Source organism: Geotrypetes seraphini, chromosome 2 (genome assembly GCF_902459505.1).
Source record: "Geotrypetes seraphini chromosome 2, aGeoSer1.1, whole genome shotgun sequence".
Lineage (NCBI taxonomy): Eukaryota > Metazoa > Chordata > Amphibia > Gymnophiona > Dermophiidae > Geotrypetes > Geotrypetes seraphini.
The window spans coordinates 135,226,689-135,247,516 of NC_047085.1; the positions used below are offsets into that span (position 1 = coordinate 135,226,689).

The following is a 20,828-nucleotide window of genomic DNA, read 5'->3' on the forward strand; positions in this document are numbered from 1 at the left end:
AATGCACATGAGAGAGTTATACCCTTGGGCAGCAGGGGGAATTAGGCAAATCAGAGAAAACTACATGACCCAGAATGTCTTGAGCTTTGCAGCTCAGTGCTGAGGTCCCATTAGGAAAGGAATACAGCCCTGCTGGGTCAGAGAGGTAGGACTCAGGCAGGAAGGAGTACTTCTGTCCCAGACAGGAATCATTCAGGAAGGTCCCAGGGGAAGAGGTTCCTGATAGATAGAGAGAAAGAGGGAGGTCCCAGGGGAAGAGGTTCCTGAGAGAGAGAGTGGGCTGATGGCAGAAGCCTTGGGAAGCTGAATGCTGTCTATGAAAACTGACTAAGGTTGACGAGAGAGAGAGAGATGCTATTCAGGTGAGACAACTATTGATGGCTTGGCTAAGGTACGCCATTTCTTATTGAAGTAGGGATTCTTGTTCCAGCTCTAGCTAGGGCCAGATTCTATGTTACATGGACTTGGTTAACCTTGCATGTGAGGCAACTGTAACAAATAAAACTTTTTATTCATGTACAACAGGTGTCCTGCCTGTATATGTGTCCTCCAGACCTGTCTTGGAAATCCAAGCCAGCCTGTTAAATATGGTGTTTGTGCCTGGTTCTGAGTTTCTGTTACAAAGAAACTGGATGCAGGGAACTCCAGAGGGAATGGGACATCTGAAGTAGAGCAGGTTTTCAACAGGATAAGGAAGTAAGCTCCACCTGAGATAGTGAGAAATACATAACAGACAGTTAGTGCTGGACATGTGATCAGCTCAGCAGCCCTGGCAACCTGCCCATCCCCCACTGCAACAATCGAGGCAGGAGAGATGGCTCATCTCTCCTGCAGCAATCGCCCCATCCCTGAACTGCCATGACCCACGGCAAGAGAAATGCCCAATCTCTCCTGCCACGGTTCATGGCAGTTCGGGGGAATGGGTGATTGCGATCGCGGCAGGAGATGTGATGTGTGTATACTGTATATACTTGTATTGCAAGACTTTGCTTGTTTATCAAGTTAAAATTTAATCAAATGTTTTGCTTGTCTTGCAAAACGCTTGCAAACCAAGTTACTTGCAACCCAAGGTTTTACTGTATTGTTATTTATATACATGCTCATTTCATTTCCTTATAAAATTAAAATTAGCACATTGCTTGCCTTAAGGGCACTTGTATGCCAAATGCTGACACAAGAAAGGTGCACAGTATACCTTCAGCAAACTTTTGTGTCTATGAGGAAAAAAAGTAAACCCTTCAGAATACCTTGCTATTTGTATCCTTCCATGCCACATCAATAATTAACTCCACAGAGTGATATAAACATATTTTCAATTGACATTTTAGAATTTAGTATTTTAATTTGTTGCCAACTCACTAATTCCTACTCCTTAAATCATTTACAGCTTCTACAGAAAAAAAAAATCTATATTTACTATTTTACCCTATTGGTATTTCCAGTAGTTATTCATTACTGCTGTTCTCTGGAGGCTTATTTTGCTGACTTTATTTGAAAAATCCAGGAACTAAATATAGTGTGACTGACAATAACTGCTGACACAACCAATCAATTTTTTTTGTAGTCAAAACAGTTAGGATTTTTCTTACATGCAATCCTAGATATACATCAGTTAAAACAGGAGAGCAAAGGCACCTGTGAGTTGCAGAGACCACGCAGCTCTAAGTGTTCCATACCACATTTAGAGGTCCTTTTATTAAGCTGTGGCAAAAAAATGGCTTTAACATGCCCTTGTGGGGGTCTTTCCAGTGCTCTAAAGCCATTTTTACGGTGGCAATAAAAAGGCCAATTTTCTATCTTTTGTGTTAATGGCCATATGGTAATATGCGTTTAATGTGTGTAGATTTGGCAGTTACTGCAGGATGCCTGAGCACATAAAGGATTTCAATCTCCTGGGCTCTTTCATAAACAAAGATTCAACTATCACGGAAGAAATACTCCGCAGAATGAATGAAGACTCTCAACATAGTATTCAAAAGCAAGGAAATGACATTCCAAATGAAGACCAGACTTGTCCGCACACTAATTTTCTCTGTGGTCAATTATGGGTGTGAAAGCTGGACACTACGGAAACAAGACAGAAAGAAGATTAACTCATTTGAGCTTTGGTGATGGAAAAGGATTTTATGTGCCATGGACTGCCAGAAGAGCTAACAAATTGATTCGGGAAGAGATCAAACCGGCTATGTCACTAGAAGCCCAAATGATAAAGTTATGAGTATCTTATTTTGGTCATACTGTCAGAAGAGAAAGATCATTGAAGAAGGACATCATGTTTGGGAAGATCGAATGAACCAGGTGAAGAGAGCGACCTGCAATCAGATGGCTGGACATGTTGAAAACAACCATGGGGATGATGCGGTAGAACCTTACTGGACTAGGACAAAACTGAATTTTTTTTTTTAGATCTGTAACTGATTACATTACATTACAGATTTCTATTCTGCTTGTGCCTTGCGGTTCTAAGCGGATTACATTGGAAGATAACTGGATATTTCCAGGAAGTTACATTACATTGAAGATAGCTGGACATTTCCCGGAAGATGGCGACACCAGAAAGTATTTCTTCACAGAGAAAGTGGTTGATCATTGGAACAAGCTTCCAATGCAGGTGATCGAGGCAGACAGCGTGCCAGACTTTAAGAATAAATGGGATACCCATGTGGGATCCCTACGAGGGTCAAGATAAGGAAATTGGGTCATTAGGGCATAGACAGGGGGTGGGTAAGCAGAGTGGTCAGACTTCATGGGCTTCATACGAGATGCCTTCAATTAACCGATGGCCAGCCTTCTCCCTTATGACACTGCTGTTATTGGTTGCCCCTGGAGCTGGGCAACGGCGCCTTTTCCCTGCTTGCAAAGGTTGTGTCCAGTTGTGGTGGCCAAGCTACCTTAATGACTGATTTCAACTCACTCCCTGTCTATTTTTCTTTTTGCCTTTCTTTTATTTATTTTTGTTCTTATTTAATATTTCATATGTACAGTTGTATTAAAGGCCTGCAATAAAATGTAATTAATTTGACAAGTTAATAAGAAGATTTTACATGAATCGTCCAAGTTTCCATTATTTTCTATGGGAAAATTTGCTTTGATATATGAGTGCTTTGGATTACAAGCATGGTTCTGGAACAAATTATAAACCAAGGTACAGTATTTTCATCAAGTTGCTAGAACTCGAACACAAGTCGATGGCACCTAACAGGTATTTCTCTGGGTTGTTTTTTTTACATAATATACAATCTAAGAGTGGTATTGTGGCTTTTACAAAGCCACAATACCACTTTTCCTGGTGATGGGACAATCACACGCCAGACACCAGCATGCCGACAATCGAGCACCTAACAATTCGGTGCAAGACACAAGCGCGCCGTGGGAAAACTTAGTTTTAAAGAGCTCCGATGGGGGGAATCCCCCTACTTTACTGCATACTGTTCGCGCTGCCGTGGGGGAATCCCCCACATTATAGAGTAAACAGAACTTTCCCCCCCAAAAAGCGGAAAAAGTTCCGTTTTCTCTATAATGGAGGGTTCCAACCCCCCCAACAGCAATGCGAACACTGTGCAGTAAAGGGGGGGGGGTGTCCCCACTCATACCCCACTTCGGAGCTCTTTAAAACTAAGTTTTCCCGTGGTGCGCTGGTGTCTTACGCTGAATTGTCTGCCCTCCATTGTCGGCGCGCTGGTGTCTCACGTGCAACTGACTATGAACCCTTTTCCTATGAGAAATGCACTGAAGCCTATAGGAATTGAATGGGTTTCAGAGCATTTGCTATGGGTGAATAGCTACCACAGCTTTGTAAAAGGGGCCCTAAGTTTGTACTTGAGGCAAGAGAGGGTTAATTGACTCACCCAAGAACACAAGGAACATCACAGGAACATCCTAGTCTTGTTGAATTAAAAGCCTGCACTAGACTACACCTCCACTCCACTGTTTTGATATATAAGAACATAAGCACTGCCTCCGCTGGATCAGACCCGAGGTCCATCGCACCCAGCAGTCCGCTCACGCGGCGGCCCAACAGGTCCAGGACCTGCACAGTAATCTTCTATCTATATCCTTCTATTCCCTTTTCCAGCAAGAAATTGTCCAATCCTTTCTTGAACCCCAGTACCGTCCTCTGCCCTATTACGTCCTCTGGAAGCACATTCCTGGTGTCTACCACACCGACAAGTTGGGTAAAGAAGAACTTCCTAGCATTTGTTTTGAAAAATCGACTACTGCAATGCCCTATTTTTAAACATCACTCAGAAGGAAAGAAGGAGACTCCAAATTATCCAGAATACGGCTATCAAACTTATCTACAACGCCAAAAAATTTGACCATGTATCCCCACTGATGATAGACGCGCATTGGTTACCAATTAACCATAGGATAATGTACAAAATAATGTTTTTAATCTTTAAGACTCTAATATCTAGCGAACCACAATTCATATCAAAATCACTGATCCCTTACAAACCACAACGATCTTTACGTTCATCTGAATTAAATTTACTATCTATCCCTTCTCTAAAAATCATCGGTACGAGAAGAGCAGATATTTTTACTGTCGCAGGTCCACAATGGTGGAACTCCCTTCCCCAGTACATTAGAATGGAACAAGATTTCTCAGCTTTTAAAAATTTTTTAAAAACTTATCTGTTTAGGGATGCCTATGACCTTTAAAAATTCTAAATTATCTATTTTGTTTAAATTAACATTCACAAAGAGTGCCTTGTAATTATTTACCCAACCTTTTGTTTTTCCCTTTTTTCCTATGCCCTTTATGTAACTTTACCCCCTTTTCCTCGCTTTCTTGTTAGTTAATATTGAAAATTGATGTTTTTAAGTTTATATTAATGTTTTTATGTTTTATTATATTATGTACATCGCTTAGAATATTCAAAATAGGCGATACATCAAGAGTTAAATAAACTTGAAACTTGAAACTTGAATCTGTCCCCTTTCAACTTCTCCGAATGCCCTCTTGTTCTTTTATTTTTCGAAAGTTTTCTGATTCTCAGATTTACCTCTCTACATCTAAGATTCTACCTAAAATCCAAGAAAAGGTTTCATCCTGACTGGCTGATATTGCTGTCTGGATGTCTTTCCGACACCTAAACTAAACATGTCCAAGACTGAACTGTTCTTCTCCCTCCATTCTCCTTCTCTGTGTGGCACAGTGGTTAGAGCTACAGACCTATCACCCTGCAATTGTGGGTTCAAAATCTCACCGCTCCTTGTGACTGTGGGCAAGTCACTTAATCCCCCATTGCCCCATGTATATTAGGTAAAGTGTGAGCCCACAGGGACAAATAGAGAAAAATACTTGATTACCTGAATGTAAACCACTTAGGTTATAAGTGGTATATAAATCCTCTATAATAATCCTCTAAGCGTGCATGCGCACTTAGGAGGCTGTGCTACCTGATTCGTGCTGTGTCCCTTGATGAGGTCCGCGCAACAGCTTGAGGCACACGGGGCGGCTTACAACGGCTGTCGGTGTGCAACGGCTTGGACGGCTGTCCGCGCATGGAGGAATTTCAGTGGTGATTTAGGAACGGCTGGAGGGTGTCATGCCAGTACTTCAGGTCAAAGTGGGCTGATTTGGGGGGAGGGGTATGCTGGGAGGCAGACAGCTTTGCTCTGGTGGGGGGAGAAGACAAAAGGGGGCCATGGAGAGACAGTCGTGGAGAGGGAAAGGGGGATGCTTTGGGGGGAGGGGTGTGCTAAGGGGCAGACAGCTTTGCTCTGGGGGGAAGACAGAAGGGGGCCATGGAGAGACAGTCAGGGATAGGGAAAGGAGGCTGCTATGGGGGGAGGGGTGTGCTGGGAGGCAGACAGCTTTGCTCTGGGGGGGGATATAGAAGAGGGCCACAGAGAGACAGTCAGGGATGGCACAACAGAAAAATATAGGCAGGCAGGGGGCCAGAGAGAGAGAGACAAAGAGACATACAGAAAGAATGACAGGAGACAAGGGAGAGAGACAGAAAGAAAGACAGACAGACAGCAGCCAAGGAGAGAGAGAGAAATAATAATAAAAAAACCAGACAGACAGCGGCCAAGGAGAAAGAGAGAGAAAGAAAGAATTACAGACAGAAAGAAATACAGACAAACAGACAGTAGCCAAGGAGAGAGAGAGAAAGAAAGAATGACAGACAGGGGGCCAGAGAGATAGACAGACAGAGAGACAGCCAGCGTCCAAGGAGAGAGAGAAAAAACAACAACAGATGAACAGCGGTCAAGGAGAGCGAGAGAAAGAAAGAACGACAGACAGAAAGAAAGACAAACAGACAGGGGGCCAGGGAGAGACACAGACAGAAAGAATGACAGAGAGACAGTGTCCAAGGAGAGAGAGACAAAGGAAAAAAAAACCCTGACAGACAGACAGACATCTACTCTAGCACCCGTTAATGTAACGGGCTTAAACACAAGTACTGAAAATAATACTGTTATTGTTCCTATCTTCTCTGCTCATAACCTTAATGTCGCCTTCAACTCCAACCTTTCATTTTCTACCCACCTCCAAAAGAGTGCTAAAGTCTGTTGTTTCTATCTCTACAGCATCATCAAAATTTGCCCCTTCCTCTCTGAGCACACTACCCATACTCTTGTCTACACTCTCGTAACTTGACAGACTATTGAAATCTACTTCTAACAGATCTCCTTCTGAACTGGCTCTCGCCCCTGCAATCTGTACAAAACTTAGCTGCACAACTTATCTTCTTCCAACCTCGTTACACTTACCTCACCCCTCTCCTCAAATCTGCCTTCACATATAGTTCAAATTCTTATTACTAACCTACAAGTGTATTCATTTTGCAGCCCCTCAGTATCTCTCCTCTCTCCATATACTCCTCCCCGAGAACTCCGTTCCTCAGACAAATTGCTTTTATCAGTACTCTGCTCCTCCGTGTCCATTTCCAAATGTTGTTCCTTTCAGGCCCTATGCCCCCTATGCCAGGAATAAATCCTCCTTTTCAGTAATGGCTCCTACTCTCTGGAATTCCCTTCCCCTATACCTCCACACAGAAAGCCTACTACTCCTCATTGGTTTTTAATATATAACATTTTTATATTGATCAAGAATATTATTTTGAAATGATTATTTTATCCTGTTCCATTTATGTTTTTGCCTGTTCCCCTTCAAATATTGTAATTCTACCCTTTTGCCTTGTCCCTTATGTTTCCAGTGTTTGATATTATAATGTTTTTTTTCTTTTATCTCCCTCCTCCCTTTTACAAAATTGTAGTGCGTTTTTTTAGCACCAGCCATGGTGGTAACAGCTCTGATGCTCATAGAATTCCTATGAACAGCCTAGCTGTTACCACCACGGCTGGGGCTAAAATCACACTATGGTTTTGTAAAAAGGTGGGGGGGGGGGGGATTTTTAGTTTAAATGTTTTTACTAACCCCACGCCAACATTTATTGTAAGACACATGATTTTAACCTTGGTTTTATATTGGCAGTATATCAAATAAATTGTACTTGAACTTGTTGATCCATTATGCCCCTTCCCTTCCCTTATTCAAAAATAGGCCGAAAACCCACTTTTTTTGAGACAGCCTTCAACTCATACCCTACTCCCCTCTGCCCTCTACTCACCACCCTAGCCAGTAGTTTTACCATCCCCTCTAACTGTAATTTCTACCCCCTGGGTTTATGATTGCTTTGGTTGATTTTTGGAAGAAACAAAGAAAGAAAATATATATATATATATAAGAGTAGAGCTGTATTCATAGGATCATAATCAATTAACACAAGCCGTGGAGCATGGTCATGTTCTGCATATAATTAGCTCCGTGTATTGGGAGCTAAAACTTAATTTAATAACAATTCAATTTTGAAAGTTTCCTGTCATAATCTTCCAAAAATAGTTTGCATTAGTGAACATATCCCATAGGGTTTTAGTAGCACTAAGGCAGCTATTTATGTGATTAAAGGATCCTTTGAATCTATTGTATATAATAGGATATTTAGAGCTCCTTTTACTAAGCTGCAATAGCGGTTATAGTGTGCGCAGAATTGATGTGTACGCTAGACTCTAATGCCAGCATTGATCTGGCGATAGTTCTAGCCATGTAGCATGGGTTTAGCGTGCGCTAAAATTCTGCGTGCACTAAAAACGCTATCGCAGCTTAGTAAAAGGAGTCCTTAGTCTATTTGCAAGCTAGTGCTAAGTCAGAATTTAAAAAAAATATATTGACCATATATTTAAAAAAAAGTCAATATCCTCTGGTAAACAATCAATTTAATCTAATGGTGCCTTCAGTTTGCCACTGAGGAAGCATTTTGTTGGAGACACAGGTGAGCCGATATACAGTATATTCTAAGTGATTTAAGTGGACAGGAGAGGCTCCTTCCTGACTAAATACCCTGGGGCTGCTTAAGCCCCAATATTCAGTGGTACTGAACTGAGCAGTGCCGCTGAATATCACCTCTGGCTGCTCACAAAAAGGGGGGAAGGTCAGAGGGTAGTATTAGGGAGGAGCCTGGGGTTATGTGGGTGCCAGTAATATTCAGTATTGGCACCTGCAGAGCTAAGCATCCTTATTTTCGGACAGCTCAAAGCTGAATATCAGTCAGCACCTTTATAACCTTTTGTTTGTTTGTTTGTTTGCTTGTTTTAAGCCCTCAATCCCCTTATAAAGTCCCCTGAAGAGTTCCGCCCCTCTCCCCATGGTATAGGTAGGCCCCACAGGCTTATTCTATGTCCCTGGTGCTCCATCTGGGTCACTGGGAGCAGAAGAAAAAAGTCCACTCATTCCTGTAGCCGAGCTTGCCTTTTGGGAGATACAAATCTTGTACCCAGAAAAGAAGATACGAGGACCTCTTTGTTATTTGTCTAGCTGGTACAAAGGAAAATATCTCACATATCAACGTAATAAGATTCGAGATGGTGCTCAAGAGAAGCTAGCTGTCTTGATAAATGTGAATGCCAATGAGACAGAAAAATGTCACTTTCATCAAAAGTCTCTCAGTTCAATACAGCTCTTGCTTGCATCTTGACTAATTCACCACCTTTACGCCAAAGTAGGCATGAACAATAAAGAGAGTGGGGAGAAGAGGCTGAAGGGAAATGGGGAAGAGAGAGTGTGGTTCTGAAACCATTGCCAATGCGTGATTGACATGTGATCAGCAGCCATTTTTAAGGCAGTCACTAATATTGGCACAAGTTCAAGAATCCAGGCAAAAATGTTTATTTACAATGCCTTAGGCCCATAAAATCATCTTTCTACTTTGAGTGCAGTTGTGTGGAATAAAATTAAGACTTTGAAGGTAGGGAGGGGGAAGGGGGAGGGAATGGCGATGAAAAATGCAGGGACCGGGATGAAAAAGGAACTTTACTGCAGGGATGGGGTGTGAACGGGAAAACATCTTTGGTTGCAGGGAGGGAATGGGGATGAATCTTTATCACAATCCAGTGCTACCTAGTTTTATAATTGATGATCTTTGTTCCCATGTCACTCTCTAGTGCTGATATTATACGGTCAAGGTAACTGCATAAATGAGACCACATAAAGCACAGACCTGTCTTTAAGCTGCACTTCGTGGACAGTTAAATTCTGAACATCAACTTAACTGGCGATGTGTTAGCTGCTGCCACATAAACTGGATATTCAATATTGAAGTCTGGTCATAGCCCGGCATTGAATATCCAGGAATAATGCTGGTGGCAGTCAGCAAAACTTTCACTGCCGTTGGATGAATATTTACTCCTAGATTTTTCAGAGCTAAATACAGTATATTCTTTTATTGTCAAATATATTTTATTGAGCACCAAGAAAATCAACAAGGAGAAACAAGTACAGAGAAGAACAAATAGCTCCAAATTTTTACACACAAAAAAAAAAATCCAACAAGCCCACCCCACCAACCCAACCCACAACCCAACCCCCCCCCCCCACACACACACACACTCTCACTGATGCCAAACAAAATTAATGATTACGTTGCTTTCTTGGGAACGGAGAGGAGTCCAGGACATTTCTTCCTTACCTGGAAGGGCCTTCCAACGAATTTGGGAGCCCTTTTGGACCACATTGTCTCCGGTGGCTCACAGCCGCATTTTGAACTGTTGAAGTCCCTGAGATTTGCCTTTTTCTTTATCTTTAGTTTTATATTCTTTTAAAATGAGGGGATCCTAGAAGAAAGGAGGGACAGAGGAGATTGAAAGATATTAATATAGAAATAATTTTTTTTTTCCAGAGAAGGGGAAATGGTAAAACTAAAGAACATGAATTAAGGTTATGGGATAGTAAACTGAGGAGTAGTGTCAGGAAATTACTTTTCATAGAGAAGGTGGTTGATGCCTGGAATACCTTCCTGAGGAGATGAAAACAATGGCAAATTTCAAAAAAGCAAAAGATGAACACTGAGAATCTCTATTAGAAAATGAATGGTATAAAATGTAGAATTAAGGCCATTATTTATATAGCACTTATAGCCTAAGTGGTATACATTCAGATACTCAGATACCCCTCTCTGTTCCAGTAGGTTCACACTTTATCTAATATACCTGGGGCAATAAGTGACTTGCCCAGAGTCACAAGGAGCAGCCTAAGATTTGAACTCACATCCTCAAGGTACTGAGGCTGTAGCTCTAACCACTGTGTCATACACCCCTGGCCACACGGTGGGCAGACTTATATGGTCTGTGTCCTGTATAATGTAATGCAATTTAGCATGGACTGGGGAAGGCTTCAACAGAAACTCCAGTGATCTGGAACATGAGGACAGTGCAGGACAGGACAGTGTTCTGCAAATGACAAAGTGGTTTGGATAGGTTGGAGTGAGAACTTCTATGTCACAGAAAAAAAAACCAACAACAATTAAATCATGAATTTATAATGTGTGTGACTATTGAGCACACTGGATGGACTGCTGTCATTTACTATTTTACTATCACATTACATTTTGGTATTTTCAGCTTGCCCTAACCACTCACTCTGTACACCCTGACCTACCCTCTTGCTATCTAAGGGACACTTTTACCAAGCTGTGTTAGGTGCTAACATGTGACTTCTATAGTTGCTTGAGTCCTAGCAACTTGATGAGTTGAAGAAATAAAAACACTACTATTCAAAAAAACATATTCAGTGAACCTAACCTAATATGAAACCCATCATGTTGGAATCTTCTTCTCTTTGTCACAAAATATAACCTGAAACCTCACTATGTAACTTGAAACCAACAACCTTCCAATGTAATGTAATTTCAAGGAAATGTCCAGCTATCTTCCAATGTATCTTCCTGGAAATGTCCAGCTATCTTCAATGTAATGTATCTTAGAAACATAGAAACATAGAAGATGACGGCAATCTCGGAGAGAGCGAGACCAAAAGGCTTTGAGCATGCGCAAATGCTCAAAGCCTAGTCCAACCCGGCAGAGGAAGAAGGAGAATCTCTCTCCCACCGCACGGCCCAGCCCAGCCCAGCCCAATCGGGTAAGAGTTGTATTTGCGGTGTTGGGGGGGATGTAGGATTGCGGGGGAGGGGAGGTGACGCGAGCGGGGGGGGGGGAGGATGCCGGTTCGCAGGGGGAATGCCGGATCAGATTATCTCGGATCAGAGGGGGAGGGGGGGTGACGCGAGCGGGGGGGGAGGATGCCGGTTCAGAGTAGGCGGGAGGAGGTTTTAGCATGCGCGGTATACGCGTATGCGCGCTATATTAACATTTTATTACATCAATTTGTGTTCCTCGCGCGGTATACCCGTGTGTGCATTTTACACGGGTGCGTGGTATATAAGTGTGAAAATACGGTACTCGCAAACCGAGGTTTGACTGTATTTACTGAACCTGAATAATATATAAGGGCAATCAAAATGAAACAAGGTGATGAAACAACCAGTGACATAGCAAAGGTAGGAGTCGCCTAGACCCGCCCCTAGGCCCACGCCCCTCTGCCCCAGTCCTGCCTCCCCACTGCCTGCTTTGGTGGGGCAGGAGGCAATCCGTGCATGCGCGGATTGTCTCCTGCCCAACGCGATTGAGAGGAGGCTTTTCAAAACCCGGACAAAGTGCCGGGTTTTGAAAAGCCATCCGGACCCCCGGACATGTCCTTATAAGGAGGACATATCCGGGGAAATCTGGACATCTGGTAACCCTACCTGTGCTGGTCTCGGCTCTCCCTCTGACATCACTTCCTGGCCACCTGATCAGGAACTGACTGAGGCTGACATGAGCAGCAGGTTGGAGATGCTGTCAGTGAAGAGTTGAAAAGGTAGGGGGCGAAGAGTAGGAAAGGTGCTGGCACCCCTACCAAGACAGCATTCAGGGTGGTCCGCCACCCCCACAACCCCCTTACTGTGTCACTGGAAACAATTTTCATGTGAGGAAAGATTAAGGAGGTTAGGCATCTTCAGTTTTGAGAAAATTTAGCTTTGATTGTACATTGCTTTGAATTAATGATATTGTGATACATCAAAATTTTAATAAAACTTAAAACTTGATATGATAAAGATCTACAAAATTCTGAGTGGAGTCAAATAGGTTAAAGTGAATCAATTGTTCATTTTTCAAACATTACAAAGACTAGGGACATGCCATGAAATTATTAAGGAGTATATTTTAAAACATATAGAAGAAAATATATTTTCCCTCAATGCATAGTTAAGCTATGGAGGATATAGGAAAAGGCAGTTTAGTATAGCTGGGTTTAAAAAAAAGTTTAGATAAATTCCTGGAAGAAAAATCTGTAAATTGCTATTAGACCTGAGGATAGCCATTGCTTATCTCTAGATGTAAGCAGCATGGAATCTTGCTCATCTTTGAGATCCTGTCAGGTACTTGTGCCATGGAATGACCATCGTTGGAAACTGGATGCTGAGCTAAATGGTCCTTTGATCTGAACTACTAAGGGCTAGGTTCACTAACCTGCCGATCATGCCCCATCCATGGCAGGCCAACTGATCCACAACGGGTCAGTATTTAAATGGGGATGATTATAGGAATGCCCCCCCCCCCCCCCCGACCACACGAATCGCTAGTGAGCGATCCTGAAGCATACACAGACCATCTTCTTTGCCTGTAGATAGTCTGCGCATGCTTACAAAGCAGCAATGTTTTTATTTTTGCTTATAACTTCACTTTCAAGCCTGTGGTTTTAACCTGTTTTAAACCTGTGGGTTAAAAACACGGTCTTGCACTTTGGGGAAGGGCAGGAGAGTCGGGACAGAGAGCAGGAGATTGAGGTAGAGAAGGAGATCGGGGCAGAGAAGCAGGGCAGGGAACAGGGTGGCAGAAGGCAGGGCAGTCGGATAGGATCTGAGCAACTGGTCCTCAGTAGTTGCTTATTTTTGATCGGTCAGCCCAGTCGGTGTCCCTCATTTTTTTTTTTGGTGAATCACTGCCTACATTTGAATTCCGTTCCCTTTCATTTGCATTTGCAGATTGGAGGATGATCGGAACAGAGGTTAGTGAATTGGGTTGGAGGAAAATCGGGTCGCACAGGGGTCGCAAACTGATCAGTACACGACTGGTTTGCTTAGTGAATCTAGCTCTAAGTTTCCTGGTTCTCAACCTGCTTCTCTAACCATTAGGCTACTTCTCCAATTTGCACTGAGCTATGGATGATCAGATCTAGTGATAGCTGGGATGCATGTATACATCAATTAATAATTAATTTTGACCACATTAGGATCAATGTTGCAAGCTGCCATGCCGTGTGATTGTCTTTTTTAATTATTGCTGCACATTCTATTAAAAAAAAAGTCAAACTGTTGTATAAAATGATAGGTCCTAATTGTATTAAATTTTCTCTCAGGAACTGCTCTGCCCCATCATTAAAGGCCACAGAAAGCTGAATGGTGCATACTGTATCAACATAAGTTAAGTAACTCTAGCCTAAATTGGTCATGTAGGTATAATTAGATGTTGAAAAATAATTATCTTGGCCTTGCTGTTAGCAGTTTTTTTTGCCTGTATTCCCTTGTGATCTATGAACAAATTACTTTATTAGGAAATCATTAAGGCATAATTTGTCTCTACGTACTACAGACATCAATATTCCCTTTTCAAAATGAAACCAATGAACCATGCATTTTAAGTTAAATTCACATCAGTTCACTGCCAGTTAACATTCTGGTGCTTCTGCTAAGTTTGACCTTAACCCTCATCATGCTGCTATACTCAGAATTCATGACTATTATGTTTCCTACTTGATACCAGTGTGAGCTTTTCACTCTGTTTTGGCACACTGATAAAATGTTTTATATTTTTACTGTTAAAGTGGGGTTTTTTTTCTGATCTATGATGGTTTGTAATTTGCTCTACCTGCTGTGATTATAGGAGCATGGCTTTAGATAGCAATGATCTTTTTCTTTTTCTTGCATTTTTGAATAGTTTTCTATTAGTCGAGACCTTGTTATGCTCTGTTGCCAAATACAGTGATGCAAAATAAAAAAGAAGCAAAAATAGCCTGAACAGGGACCAAGATAATCTTTATTTAAAGGATCTGATATGGCCTAAGTTTTGGTGAGTAGTCTACATCAACACAATGTGTGGAGGTCCTGTTTGAGTATTGCTCGGATCACTTTGGCACATTTAAAGGAGATTTGATCTGTGAGACTTTGCCACTTATTATACGCTCAAAGTAAGAAGGAACTATTTGATTCATAGACCTCAGATGCAGGCTACTCACCGAAACAAAAGCCCTTAAAGTGCTTAATATTAAAGTGCATCAATGCTTAAAAGTGCTTTTTTTATATATACTTTAGCATACTACTCAAGATCTATTAAAAAACTTCTGTTCATCTCAGTTCATCTAATTTCAATTTCGCTCAATTCATTCCAACGCCATTCATTTAATCGCAGTTCATCTTCATTCATTTCATATAGTGCTCACAATGCTTAAATTCATGAAAAAACTTAATTCATAAGGTGCTTCCTATGTGCTCTTGATGTACTGTTAAGGATATGCAGAATACTTCAAATTATTACAGTTAATAGTATCAATTCATGTTAGCGATTGAGAAAATCAAATCTGTTTTCTCGTCTACTTAGCTTAGATCCACTTGAATATATTCTTTTTTTAAACAGCAGCCGTTGCTGAAATTCATTGTAGTCGTCCAACGAGGCCTATGTTTCGCGGGACTCGCTTACAACCCGCTGCATCAGGGATATATTTTTTTCGCAACGCTATGAGAGAAGCTAAGAATTACTATTCAGTTTAAAACCTATGTTATTCAAATCCACATATTCACACTACTATTTAACCTCTTTTTTGTATCCTCACGTCTCCGTTAGTTCCGAGCAACAAACAAATATAGTGTCTCATGTCCTGTTTTAAAGGAAACGGCATGACGTATAGCCAGCACATTTTCAGGCACTTTAACTTTTAAGGTGGCTTGAAGCAAAAAAAATGGCATCTTACCAGCAACAGACAGTTACCCGCAGCACTCTTTAACATTATTTACACAATGTCCATGGTATTACATAGGCAAACAATCAATAGAAATGCTGCCACTTGAAACATTTATTGAGTCCATCCGGTTGTACTGAATTTAGTTTAAAAATCCAGCGTTGTTCCTTCTGAGCCAGAATTTTTTTTAAAATCCTCTCCCCTCCTCCCTGGCTTTATCACATCCAGAATCAATGCTTTTAAAGCGAAAAAAAATCATGTTTATAATCCTGACAATGCTTCACAAGGGGTGCTATTGTGTTTCCCCTGCTGATATTACTCTTATGTTCATTCAATCTAATATTAAATGCTCTTGAGGTTTGCCCAACATAAATCAAGTTACATAGACATCTAAAGATATAGATGACTCCCTGGGTTTTACAATTAGACGTATGGTTCAACCTATATTCCTTTTTATCTCTTGGGTTAGTAAACACTTTAGTGCACTCCATGATGTTGCACATCTGACAGGAACCGCAGATAATATGTCCTTGTCATGTTTAAAACATGTTAATTTCATTAGCAGAACATACAGCTGGACAAACAATTTCTTTCAAATTTTTTGATCTGCGGTAAGCAATGCGTAATTCAAAATCTTTAAATCTTCCTGTAATGTTCAACATCTGCCAATGTTTCCTTAAAATTTTTACCATGGTGGAACTATTTTGGCATATGTTAGCACACATGTGACTTTTTCATGTTCTTGATCTTCTGATGTTCTATTATCCTGTTTTGGCTTTAAAAGTAAATCTCTATTATTATATAGAGCTCTTTTAAAAGCTGTATTCACAACCTTGTTGGGGTATACTCTTTTAATAAATCTCTCTTTCATTATCTTGGATTGATCTTTAAATTCCAGGACAGAAGAGCAGATCCTTCTCAACCAGAGGAACTGGGAGAAGGGAAGACTTTTCTTTAAACAACTGGGATGGAAACTCGAGAAGTGCAACGCCAAATTTTTATCAGTTTCTTTTCGGAAAACGTTTGTTTGAAAGCCATCCTCATTCCAAGTGACTAGTACATCCAAAAAAGGTATCTTCATTTTGTTGTATGTATGGGTGAACTTCACATTCTGGTGACATGTATTTATATATGTAAAGAAGCTCATAAGCTCCTCTTCAGTGTCTTCTCATACAAAGAAGATATTGTCAATGTATCTGTACCACATTGATATTTTCAGAAAATAACTCGAGGGATAAACCCATTGATTTTCAAAAGTAGTCATGAATAAATTTGCTACCAAGGGTGCCATGGTAAGACCCATGGCCACCCCGGATTTTTGACAAAATAGATCGTCCTCGAATAGAAAGAAACTTTCAGTCATAACAATTTCAGCTAATTCCAAAATAAATTCAGTCGGGACCAAATGTGGTCTAGAACGCATTTCCAGATAATGTCTCAATACTTGTATTGCTTCAATTTGGGGAATAATTGTATATGGAGAGCACACATCCATTGTAATCAGTATAGAGTCTTTTTTTAGGATAATTTCTGATAACTTCCTTAAAAAGTGAGTTGTATCCTGTATATATGAGCTACTCACTTTACCAAAAGGCTGAAGGAATTTATCAACATACATAGAGGAGGCTTCTAACAAAGAACCTTTACTTGAGACAATCGGATGACCTGGAGAATTAACTAATGACTTATGAATTTTCAGAAGTAGATAAAAGACCGGGATTTTTGGATACAAAACATTGAGAAATTTAAATTCTTTTTTAGTCAAAAAACCACAGTCTAGAGCTTTTTTAGTAATCTGATTGATCCTTATTTGAAGACCTCCGGTAGGATCAACAGATATTTTCTCATATTCACTTCCTTCCAGTTGTCTATAGGCCTCCCTCAGATACATCATTTTGTTCATTAATACAATATATCCACCTTTATCTGCCTTTTTGATCACTAATGAGTTATCATTCTCTAATGTACTTAAAGCTTGTTTTTCCCGTTCTGAGAGATTATTATCTTTTCTTGAAAATCTTTTTTCTTTTTGATTCAATTCATTCATTACCAGTTTATGAAACGAGTCCAACAAAGAATCAATCGGACCCGGCGGTAACCAGGTCGATTTTGGGACCACAATAGAGCGATCATCAGCTGCATTATCCTGTCCAATAGAATTATATGGGATGAACTGTCTCAATTATCCAAAAGATACATTAGGGCACAGTTGCATGGGATGACGCTCATTGAATACTGTAAGAAGGAGTATATACCTCGTGGTTTACGCACTTTAGAGAATTGTGCTCAGCGCAGCTCAGCAAGTCTAGATGCGTCTAAATAGACATCCTTTACAGAATCACCTTTTAGATATCAAATAGATATTTTCACAATGTCTATAACATTATCACATCTCATTATTATGACATCATTAGAATGTCAATTTTAAGCTTTTTCATTAAGATTGAATGCAGTGAAATGCTGGAACCAGTAGTATATATTATTTATATATCTTTTAATCCTTTTTTATTTTATTTTTGTTCTGTGATAGGGAGCAGTGGCAGAGTTAAACAACAATGTCAGGGTACTAAGGCTGCAGCTCTAACCATTGTACCACACACACTCAGATAGTAAAATACATGTCAATTTAAAAGCCAAGCTTATATCCTCTTGATTTACAAGCAGTAATTTCTCTAGGATAAATATATATATATTTATTTATTTATTTATTTTTTCTTCATCTACTTTGAGGAACATAGAGACCAAAAGAAGAATTGGGAAAATGTTGAAGGCTCATGTTTGATATTTATCCTAGAGAAATTACTGCTTGTAAATCAAGAGGATATAAGCTTGGCTTTTAAATTGACATGTATTTTACTATCTGAGTGTGTGGCAATATATATATATATTATGGCCAGGCTAGGCTCTCAGCTAGTGAGAAAACCTGGCTTGGAACACAGGCAAGATTTTGGGTGCCTTTGATTTGGTTAGTGAAAAGAAAAACACAGAATTTTTCTGGATTCAGTTCAAAATAAGGTTTACACTTTATTTGTCCACAAGAAACCCCCTCCCCCCCAAATATCAGACTTAAATCCAGTGATAATTTCAATGCAGTTCAGTCTTCATTGCCACCTGGCATAATTTGCTTCTAATATTAATGTCAAAATAATATTATAGTCTCTGTTGGGACCCCTACCTGCAAGTAGCTGTGTTGCCACTTTGGGAGCGCTCTGCCAGCTTACTCCCCTCTCTTAAGGCAATATCTGGTATATCATAGCCAGTCAAAACAATAAACCAAAACAGTTTTTGTTGTCTTTTAACTTTTCAGCTTTCACTGCTTTCCAGTGGGGGTGGAAACACAACAACCCTTCCTGTGTTTACAGTTGTTTTATGCCCCACCCAAGTTTCCAAGTACCCTTTTCTATTTCACGGCAGTTTAGAAGTTTGTTCAGGGAACGGCTAATTCCCCTAGCAAGTGTGCTTGATCCCTGTTTCTTGTCAGCACTCTGTAGCCCTCCCCCAGCACATACACATTCCCATCTCATTTAATATTCTGGCTGGAGAAACGTTTGCAAAGAGCAGTGCTAGTGAGCAGTTACATTACAACTCTATGTCTTCTTCTGGCAAATTATATTCTTCTGAGATATTAGTATGGCTCTCTAAGCCCATACTACTGGTATCACAATCATACTCAGCTATTTCCATGCTTTCTGCATTTACATTTTCCCATTCCCCTCCCCCTTTAGGATAGTTAGAAGAATTGCCTGGCCAAGCTTCCCTTTCCCCCTCTGTAGCATAACTTTGCCTTTCCCTTACAAACCCCTCTGCAAGGTCCCAATACTTAGCTGCTGGTGGAAGTTCTGTTTGTCTTTCTTTGGATGGAAAAAAGTTGTCTTTCTTCCTCTGAGGAGGGAATGTCCAGCGTGGAGCTGTGGGCTGGGCTCAAATCTCCCCTTCCTGCCTCAGCTGGGGTTAATTTATTTCCCTTCTGCTTCATGTCTGAAGGCTTACGTGCTTGCAGCTTCCCAAGTGTAGTCCTGTCCCCTTCTGGGTTGATTCTCTGTTTCACAGCTTAGTTTTGCAGGGAAACTTCTCTGTACTTGGGAAAGGAATAATGGCAATTAGACTGTGGTTTGGAAGCCCTCCCCACTGGATTTCCTTGTAGATGTCTCTCTTGTTTTAACCCTGCTTGTTTTACTCTGCCTAAAACCCTATTCTTTGGCCACTGAACTGGCTTCGCTTTAGGGATTGTGGGTTTTAGAGCAGGGTTTTTCCCTCAAGACCGGTGCTTTCTTGTCACTATATATATATATATATATATATATATATATAGCTTTAGTAAAAACACTGCTTACAAGAGCAGGTCTACTTTTGTGCGTGAGCTGGGTGCTAGATAGGCTTCAATTAGGTGGATGTGACTTAGGCATCTCCTAGGTGTGCTGGAGGCATCCAAATATAGCTGAATGGGGCTTCTACTTTTTATGTTTAATAATACATTACTTAAACAAAGCACATGAAAAAAATATATATATATTGCATACTAAACTTCTATTTTTGGGCTAAAGATGATTCCTATTTGATAATAATAGAAAAAGATGTTTAATAATGCACTACTCAAGCAAAGCACATGAATATAATAATAATAATAATAATAATTTTATTCTTATATACCGCCATACATTTCGAGTTCTAGGCGGTTCACAACAATATGAATATGAATATATATATCATACTAAACCTAATTTCCTAAAGGTTAAGAACATAAAAAGAAATACACTACTCCGACAATGGCTGTAGTTCAGAGCAAGTGGACATATCTGATGCACAATCTTGACATCATTGTGATATCATCAAGAATTACCTATTTAGTGGCAGAATGCCACTAAAAATTAGGAATATGTGCTGGGGTATCTGACCTTATTTGGGATTTGAATCAATGACCTTTGGAAGATAGAAGCAGTGCCTTTAACCACTGAGCCACATGCGATGATACCGTAAGAGATCTTAGGCACTATATGATAAAAGCTTTCCCTCTGGACCCTGGCAAGGCAGAGTGCTAATGTAAATGGCAAAGTCCACAATCTATACTCTCTTATGAGAGCAATTAAGAATCTGTGAAGGTTATGAAGAGGGTGGATTTGAACTCAAGGCCTTAGGAAGATGGAAAAAAATACCTTTAATCACTGAGCCACAGGTGCTTCCTTTCAGGCAGTGGTTCCTATTACTTTTAGTGACATTTTGCCATCTAGATGCATATTGATGCTGTTAAGATTGTACATCAGACATATCCACTTGTTCTGAACTACAGCCATTGTGTGAGTGGTATATTTCTTTTTATGTTCTTAACCTTTTGGAAATGAGGTTTAGTATTCAGTAAACATATATATTTTTCATTTGCTTTGCTTGAGTAATGCATTATTAACCATCTTTTTCTATTATTATCAAACAGGAATCCTCTTTAGCCCCAAAATAGAAGTTTAGTATGCAATATATATATTTTATTCAT

General features: G+C 40.4%; 1 long non-coding RNA gene across 1 annotated transcript in view; it reads right to left on the reverse strand.

Moving 5' to 3' along the window:
* Positions 1-576: 576 nt before the first annotated feature.
* Positions 577-20,828, reverse strand: part of LOC117355063 — a 117,508-nt gene continuing 97,256 nt past the window's right edge. The window contains exons 2-3 of the long non-coding RNA XR_004538273.1: positions 9,981-10,125; positions 577-707 (exon numbers count right to left, since the gene is read on the reverse strand). This is a non-coding gene — a long non-coding RNA (uncharacterized LOC117355063). The remainder of the gene's footprint in view (positions 708-9,980; positions 10,126-20,828) is intronic.